The sequence below is a fragment of the Bos indicus genome, chromosome 5 (assembly GCF_029378745.1).
Source record: "Bos indicus isolate NIAB-ARS_2022 breed Sahiwal x Tharparkar chromosome 5, NIAB-ARS_B.indTharparkar_mat_pri_1.0, whole genome shotgun sequence".
Taxonomy (NCBI): Eukaryota; Metazoa; Chordata; class Mammalia; order Artiodactyla; family Bovidae; genus Bos; species Bos indicus.
Window position 1 is genome coordinate 53,974,454 of NC_091764.1, and position 9,210 is coordinate 53,983,663.

At 44.8% G+C, this 9,210-nt stretch overlaps 1 protein-coding gene across 5 annotated transcripts in view; it reads right to left on the bottom strand.

Moving 5' to 3' along the window:
- SLC16A7 (solute carrier family 16 member 7) overlaps window positions 1–8,383 on the bottom strand; it is a 194,925-nt gene extending 186,542 nt beyond the window's left edge. For 2 of the 5 annotated variants that reach the window (XM_019960910.2, XM_019960907.2), the window contains exon 1: window positions 8,197–8,382. The gene's annotated coding sequence lies outside the window, so the exon portion shown is untranslated. Of the gene's footprint in view, window positions 1–8,191 lie in introns of all 5 variants that reach the window. The other 3 variants (XM_019960911.2, XM_019960913.2, XM_019960909.2) reach the window with 3 other exon arrangements.
- Between the last annotated feature and the right edge of the window lie 827 nt (window positions 8,384–9,210).

Below are 9,210 nucleotides of genomic sequence, written 5' to 3' on the forward strand. Positions count from 1 at the left end.
TCTCTATAGCTTTATGTAAGAGCCACATCTTTAGTCTCTAAATTCACTTATTATACATACACACAAACATACACACAGCATGTTAGGTTCTTTACCTCTTATGGCATTAACCAGCAAAGACAAATAATTTTACTGAGAGGCTAATTTCTAATTGTAAACAGAATTTAAAATGAGTTTCCTTCTTTCTTCCCTTTCAGTGTTTATTCATGTATTCATTCATTATACTCAGCCTAATGGGCCACAGAAAGAAAATGTTCAGCTCTGAGGTAACAGTGGGTCCTTCCAAAGGCAGATCTCTCTATATGCCTTTATTTCCCACCTTCTAATTTCGTCTGAAAAAAGATGACACTGATGGCCAGTGGGATCATGAGCAAGTAATCAAACATTTATATTCATAAACAACCATTTTCATCCTTCAACTATTTTGTACATAAACTGACTTTCCTAAACTTGAATGCTTCCAGAAACATATCGGCCCTAAAAACAAGCTTAACCAGGTCACATAAAGAAGAGATAAAAAAGTGAATATTTTACATTCATAGAGAAAACATAAGACATGTCAGCTGTCACCACAAATGTACAGGCTGTCAGTCAACCCAGAAAAAGATTTATTTTGTGTGGCGCCAGAAAGCTAAGGACCCTTGGTAGAAGTAAGAAGAATGTAGTCACAACTGGAACTGCCTTTAAAAGAACAGGCTGCCTGAGTACACATTTGTTGTTGTTCAGTAGCTAAGTCGTGTCTGATTCTGACCCCATGTACTGCAGCATGCCAGGCTCATCTGTCCTCTACTGTCCCCTGGAGTTTGCAATACACATACTGAAATCTTAAAAAAGCTTCTTGTACCTATCCAGAGGCTTCAGAGAAAATTTGGATGTGGTGTTTATACCCAGCTTTGAAGGTTGAAGCTTGACATGGAAACAGCAGGAGGTTAGAGCATTTTAAGATGAAAGAACAGCACGGCCAAAAATGGGGAGGCAGGAAACGGAATGAAAATAAATGAGGCACAAGGGACAGTTCAGTTTGACCTGAGGATGGTAGCAGTGGGAGATGAGCCTAGAAAAGATTTTCAGAAATACAGAGATTGAAATGTTGGTCCTTAAACCTAGGTAACGGGAATCACAAGTGTTATTAACATATAGGAAAGGGAGGTGTATTTCAGTGCAAGTATCTGGAGGCACGTACAGAATTAACTAGGACATTGGGAAACTATTAGCAAGGAGATCAGCTAAGAGACTAGGATGTGAGTCTAAGTAGTATGTCAAAAGTGCCTGGACTCCGGCAGCATCAGAAAAGAGGACATTGATGAAAGAAATATTTTGAATGTCTTAGCAACTGACTGTAAAATTTAAGGCTGGGGCAGGGGGTGGGGGACTTGAGGTTCTTGTTCTAGATTAGAATACTAACACCAATAAAAGAAGCAGAGCCAACAGAAGGAAAGAAGAGTGTTCAGAAGAGACCTCAGGGTGTTGGCAGTGTCAGCAGCACAGAAGAGGGGAGCTGTCCAGCAGGCATTTGGAAAGTTCTGGCCACAGCTATGTGAAGGTCAGGGTTGAAGATAATGGCTTGAGTGTTACTCCTACTGAGGTCAAAGCACAGTCCAAGAGAGGACAAACTTTGCCAATGGATCAAATTTAGACAAGAGAAGAATTCAAAACAGAAGTTGAGGAGCACATACTTGAGTGAGTAGGTGAAGTGCAAGTCGCTCAATCCTGTCTGACCTTTTGCGCTGGCCAGGCTCCTCTGTCCATTGAATTCTCCAGGCAAGAAAATTGAAGTGGGTATCCATTCCCTTCTTCAGGGGATTTTCCTGACCCAGAGATTGAATCCAGCTCTCCTGCATTGCAGGAGCATTCTTTATCATCCGAGTCACAAGGGAAGCCCAAGTGTAGTGGAGTGAGTAGCCTATCCCTTCTCCAGGGGGTCTTCCCAATCCAAGAATCAAACCGGGCATTGTCTCCTGCATTGCAGGCAGATTCTTTACTAGCTGAGCTATGAGATGAAAGGAAAGTCAAAGAGGAAGCCACTAATGAGCAATCAGAGAAGTAGGAGAAACACAAAGAGCACCTAGAAATCAAGAGAAGAGTTTAAGAAGCAGCAGGTGCCAACACTGCCAAAGGCTGTGGATAGTGTGAAGTCAGTGAAGATTTAGAGCCTCAGAGGCCAGTTACAACCTGATTAATACTTAATATATCTTACAAGGAAGAACTCTTTTTATCCTTTGAAGAAAACACAGAAGAATTTCTTATTGGAAGATAGACCAATTTCAAAGATAATTTCCTTAAACATTTTCAATTTGATTTTACTGGCCAATAATTTTCAATCACATATAGTACCTTTCTTCCAAAAAGTGTATTCAATGTCAGGGGACACTTTTGGTAATTATGACTAAGGGGAAACTATCAGCATATGGAGGGCAGGGGTCGCAGACACCAAGTGTCCTGCAATAAAAGCGGCATTCCTACACCGTGCAAAAGAGCCCCGCCCAAAATGCCAACACTGTCACCTGTTGAGAAACACTGTTTATCACGGAATGTTGTGGTAGTGGTGGTTTAGTCGCTCAGTTGTGTCTGACTGTTTGCAACACCATAGACTGTAGCCTACCAGGCTCCTCTGTCCAGAGGATTCTCCAGGCAAGAGTACTGGAGTAGGCTGCCATTTCCTTCTCCAGGGTATCCTCCCAACCCAGTAATAAAACTGCGTCTCCTGCCTTACAGGCAGATTCTTTACCAACTGAGCTACAAGGGAAGCCGATCACTGAATGTACCTTTTGTATATTTGAGAAAAACTGACAGAACTTCAGTTTCTGACATTTTAGAGAATCAATTTCAAACACAGACAAATATTATTAATCAGTTCATCCCTTAGAAACTTCTCAAGTGAATGCATGCCTTTTTGCTTTTACTGTTTATTCATGTCTAATCTAGTTCCAAAAGAAATAAATTACTTAGTAGAGTAGCTTCTTATAATTTATAACTTCTATACATTAGCTCTAATCAGAAACTGTTTAGGAGTGTGGATGATTAATAATACTACATGTCATTGTGCTATTAGGTATGAAACAGCCAACATTTAATGTAAACACTTTTTAAAAATACCAATATTTGGTACAGACCTTTACTTATCTAAACAAATATTTCTCTGTGTTACCATTCATACTAGATACTTTCATTGAAAATTTTAATTTTTTTTTATTAAGTGCCATGTTTTAATTCCAAACATGACCAAAAATTAATCAGCAGTTCAGATAACTAAACCAAATTATTGTTGTTGTTTAGTTGCTAAGTCGTGTCTGACTCTTTTGCAAATCCATGGTCTGTAGCCCACCAGGCTCCTCTGTCCATGGGATTTCTCAGGCAACAATACCGGAGTGTGTTGCCATTTCTTTCTCCAGGGTATCCCGCCAACCTAGGGAATGAACCCGCATCTCCTGCATTGGCAGACGGATTCTTTCCCACTTTACCACTGAGCCACCAGGGAAGCCCTACTAAACCCGATAGCATGTCATTTTCTTGTGGGGCTATCTTAACTGTGCAAAACTTTTAACAAAAATACCTTTACACCAGCATCTTGTAGTTGTTACCCAAATGCCTTGTAAAATTTTCATAAACTTATCTGGAATTTCAATAAAGGTTAATAAAAACAAGTGAATCTTCCACGTAGGTAGATTAGGACCCTGTATTCACCATTCAGGGACCTATTGAGAAAATGAAGCTTTCTCTGTAAGTTTGTAAAAGAAAGTCATATTACTCAAAGATATTTAGTGTATGCAGTTGTTTCTCAACACATTCCCTACATACTTTGATCCAAATAGTTTTGAGAAAGTCAACAATGATGACCTCTCAATGAGAGTTCATTCAATGGCTTATTATGCAATCCAGGACTATCATGCCATCTACTGAGAAACTTTGCTTTTCAAAGGGTTCCCAAAAATCTGTTAAGAAGAATAAGCCAGTGAACTTTACAAAAACCTATTAGTCTTAAGGCCAAATATTTAATACCTGACACTAGCTACCATGTATTTTTTTTTTAATAAAACATTTATTTACTTGGCTGGCATGTGGGATCTGGGTCCTTGATCAGGGATGGAACCCGGACCCCTGCATTGGGAATGCCAGGGAAGTCCCTGCACCTTTTAAAACAAGAGTTAATGCAAATATGAAAGATTTGGATTTTTTACATTTATTGGAGGCTAACTGCTTTACAATATTGTGGGGGCTTCTGCTATACATCAGTGTGAATCAGAGACCACATATTGAGTTATTTCTATGCTTGTGCTCACACAGTGTAAGTAACAAAGGAATCATAAAAAGATCCTCAACTGTCCTGCCCCCAGGGCAGAGTTCCACGAGGAATTCCCTGCCAGACTGAGAGTTGTAGGCAAGAAAGGATGCTCACTCTTCCTTTGTTTCTCCCTCCCTCCTTGCTTCATTTTTTCTATAATCAGTTGTTCAGGACTATCACCTGCCAGGCACTGCACGAGGAAGGAAGAACACGACAGACGAAGTCCCTGCCCTCAATCAGCTTCATGCAGAAAAAGCCATACTACTCAGTGGATAAAGTCAGACAGCCTACCTGGGGGCTCACCCCCACTCAGCCACTTGCTAGCTGTGCACTTTGCGTCAGTTTCTTAACTCTCTGCGCCTCTTCTGTAAATGTGAGTATCCATAGATCCTCCTCTTAGGATTGTTAAAGTGATAAAAGGAGTAACAGACGGTGCCCAGAACATGGTGAGCATTAGAGAGAAAATGTTATAGTGAATATACTCTTGGGGTACATATACACAATGGAGTATTACTCAGCCATTAAAAAGAATACATTTGAATCAGTTCTAATGAGGTGGATGAAACTGGAGCCTATTATACAGAGTGAAGTAAGCCAGAAGGAAAAACATAAATACAGTATACTAACACATATATATGGAATTTACAAAGAGGGTAACAATAACCCGGTGTACGAGACAGCAAAAGAGACACTGATGTATAGAACAGTCTTGTGGACTCTGTGGGAGAGGGAGAGGGTGGGAAGATTTGGGAGAATGGCAATGAAACATGTAAAATATCATGTAGGAAACGAGTTGCCGGTCCAGGTTCGATGCAGGATGCTGGATGCTTGGGGCTGGTGCACTAGGACGGCTCAGAGGGAGAGTATGGGGAGGGAGGAGGGAGGAGGGTTCGGGATGGGGAACACATGTATACCTGTGGCGGATTCATTTTGATATTTGGCAAAACTAATACAATTATGTAAAGTTTAAAAATAAAATAAAATAAATTAATTAATTAAAAAAAAGAAAGAAAAGAAATAAATCCATTAGCAAAGACATTCTTCAGGGAAGGCATGTCCTGCCTTCATAACAACAGAAAATCCTCTGTTACTTGTTTCTACTGGGTCAATGGGCAAATGGATGGGGCTGAACACACAGATTTCTGAAGCAAGGTGCCCTTCTCAAATGTGCCTCTTAGCACATCTTACATTTCTTAAAACTGCTACATCCTTTCAAATTCCTTGAGAAACATGCTTCTTCCATTGAGAAGGAAACAAACAGCAAAGAGGACAGAAAGAAGATCAGCCCAGATGACTAGATGTTTTTGTTGTTTTTTTTTTTTGAGAGCAGAATTCCAACCTTATTTATCTTTGTAACCACAGTGCAGTGTCTGGAGTGATTTTAGGGTTTCAAAAATAGCTAGTTTATTTTTGTCAAAATATATTTTTATAGATTTTACTTTTGGCAGTGCTGGGTTTTTGGTGCTCTCTCTAGTTGCCAGGAGCAGGCGCTACTCTTCAGTGTGGTGTTCAGGCTTCTCATTGCAGTGGCTTCTCTTGTTGAGGAGCAGGGGCTCTAGGTCAAGTGGGCTTCAGTGGTTGCAGCACATGGGCTCAACAGTTGTGGTGCACAGACTCAGTTGCCCTGAGGTATATGGGATCTTCCTGGACCAGGGATCAAATCCGTGTCCCCTGTATTGGAAGGCGGATTCTGGATCACTGGACCACCTTAGCTAGTTTATTTTTCAGGTGTTTTCAGTATACTTTATTCCTCACAATAGCACTTCAGGGTAGATACCACTAATTTCATTGTATGAGTAAGAAAAACTAAGGATAAGACTGTTAAATAATTACTTAGTCTTACAAAAGTGAAGAAGTGAGCTTGAAATCCAGGTCTAACTCTAAAGTTAATTACCTTTTTCCATGTGAATGTCTCAAAAAAAAAAAAAGTTTGATAAATGAATATATAATGAAAAGCAATCACAGGAGACTTCTTTTACTTCTGATCCATGATCCAAGAATATAACTCTCCATAAAGGATATTTCTTAAAGTTTCTTTGCCCTTTTTCCCTTCAGGAGGGCGTAAGGCCAAAAATATCAGCTAGATATTATAAAAGACTAAATGCACGTCTACAAATAAACTGAGCATTTATAGGAAGGGGCACTAATTTGGACATTGAGAAACAAGTGTTAAAATTTCCGTTCACTTACCATTATTGAAACAGCCCAAAGGGGAGGGGAGTACATAACTGCAAACTGCTGATGTGAATTTTGCAAAAAAAAAAAAAAAAAACAAACTAATTTCTGACTTTATGAGTTGTTACACAACACACCGAGTTGCTTAAGTAATCTTTCCCTTTTACTGAGATCATTCAGTTGCCGGCTGACTTAGATTGCTTTAAACGCAATGTGCTCAGAAGCAGAGAGTGGAGCTAAGATTGCCTCACCAGGGCCATGAAAGGGTCACCTCATTCAACCCTCATCAGTCTCTGCTGCCAGAACCCAGCTCTAATTTTTCAGCCAAGTTCCTCCAAAATGCACACTTCGTACTTGAGATTCCAATGACACAGCACTGTTAAGCCAAGGGTCCGTTGAAAGTCTGCACCCTCCCGAGTTCCCAGTTTGGATTTACCATAAAGCACTGGGTGCCAGGAAAGGGCATTTAGAGCTCACTGTTTCCTTCCGCCCACGCTTTTCAGCTCCACCCTCATCACTGCTGGTGGTTTTACTCCCCTGCTGTGCCCCTTAACAGACCGGAGAAAGAAGATAGGACAGGCTAGCTTTACTACTACTACCAGAGGTACTTGTACAGTAAACCGCACGTTTCCTCTCCTGCGTGTGTTGCGTGTGTAATTTTAACTTCCCTGACGTAGATCACAAATTTCCCTCCTCAGCCCTACCAGGAAAGTGGCCTTGCTCACAATCCCCCCAACCCCCACCCCGCCCTGCCAAGACCAGTCTGCAATTTCGCGGAAGTTAGGGGAAAAAATGGGGTGGAGACAGGAGCCACCCAAGCAGCATCCGCCCGAGAGAGGAGGCAGTTCACACGTGAGCCACCTCACTAGCCTCCTCGCTACCTGGCTGGGCCTGGCACCCCCAGCGTGGCGCCACAGCTCTGCCAGGAAAAACAGCCGGGAGGCGCAGGCCCTCCTCCGCCCGCGTTTAAGTCACGTTCCTTTTCTGTCCCCGGGTGTGTCTCTCCCTTACACACCTTTCTTTCCTTCTGCCTCGCCTCCGCCAGGCTACCTGGGACACAAAGCATAAAAAACTCTTACGCCACCCCCGACCCCGGTATTTCGTCCCTTCTTCCCAGCCTGAGTGCGACCATCTGCTAAAAGAAGAGGCTCCCTATACATTCTCACCCCCATCCCCACTCCCGCCCAATACCCAGCTTCTCAGTCCCGGCCCACCAGGTATGCTGGCGGGCACGGGGCGAGATGCTGCGGAGAAGCGCCAGGTGGGAACCTGCCAGGGAGACTCGTAGGTCCAAGAAAGAAGTGGCGGGGGGTGGGGGGAGGGTGCGGGGGAACAGCGCCGGGGGAGCCTGGGTGCCAGAGCTCCGAGTGCCGGAACCTGGCGGCCGGAAGCGCGCGCGGGCGCGGAGCGCTCTCTGCGCTGGACCCCTCGCGACTCCCCTCCCTGACGCGCGCGTGCCCGCAGCCCGCGCCCGACTGCGCCCCCGCAGGTCCCGCGTTGCACTCCGCGCGCTTCGGTGACGCGAGCTCTCCGGCGGCCGCTCCGGGGATTTTTGTCTATATAAGGGCTCGCGGGCAAATTTGGCTTTGGAGCGCGTGTCACAGACTGGCCATTATTTTCACACGCTCGTGCCGTTCACCCGGGCAGCTCGGGTGACAGACGCGCGCTCGCCTTCCTCTCCGCCAGCGTCCCCTCCTCCTCCTAGTCCTCGTTTCCTCCCGGGGTGTCACTTACTTTACCTGGTCTCCGGCACTGGGTGGGCGCTGCAGCGGTCCGTCCGCCGCCTGTTCGCCTCGCTATCACAGGGTGAATGGAATTATTTATTTATTTATGTCCCTGGACGAGTCCTCGCCCGCCGCAGGAGGTGGAGGAGGAGGAGGCAGCGTGGAGGGGAGGCGCGGCGGCTGAGCTCCCTAGTGGATGCCGAGGAGCGCGCGCCTCGACACCAGGGGAGGGACGGGGAGGGAACGGGGATGGGGAGGGCGAGGGCTCCGCGAGGGGGAGGGGGCCGGGGAGGGCGGCGGCGATCCCCCGGGGCTTTGCGGGAACCCGGGGCCGCGGGTGGGCGCCAGCTGCAGCCCAGTGACTCCAGGCCGACTGAGCATGCTCCAGGCAACTGTCAAAGACACTTTGATGGCTCGGAGCGCTGCACTGCAGATTTTACTTTTGACCCTGAGAGAAAGTCATAAGTCTGGTCGAACTGTTGTTCCACATCGGTTGGGACGTGCTTTACTCGAAGTACTTGGCGCACAACCTAGGAGCCCGTGTGTGGTACCTTTGTGTAGGTACCCTGGGCAGTAGGGCAACCTATAGGCAGGGAAAGCCGTACAAAAAGAGAAGAACCTGGCCCAAGGCACGGAAACATAATTCTGAGTCTCCTTGTGAGCTCGCAGTTAAAGTGTTGGGCCATTCTTCAACTGAAGTCTTTTGGGGGGCACAAGAAGAAGGACCACTGCAGTGCTGGAGATTCGGTTCATTCACCGAATCACTCACTCTAAGGGAAAAATAAATTTTACCCTGAGGGTGGAAGAGTAGCACAAAAGGACTTGAAGATGTGAAACATGTGAGAGAAAGTCATTTGTAAATGAATTCGTTTTAGTTTCTCAAGTTATATATATTTATTTATTGGCCACATAGCCTGTGGGGATCTTAGTTCTCTCACGGACGGAACCACGCCCCCCGTGCAGTGGAAGCAGAAGTCTTAATCACTGGACGGATAGGGAAGTCCTTCAAATTATTTAATTCTTCAAAAT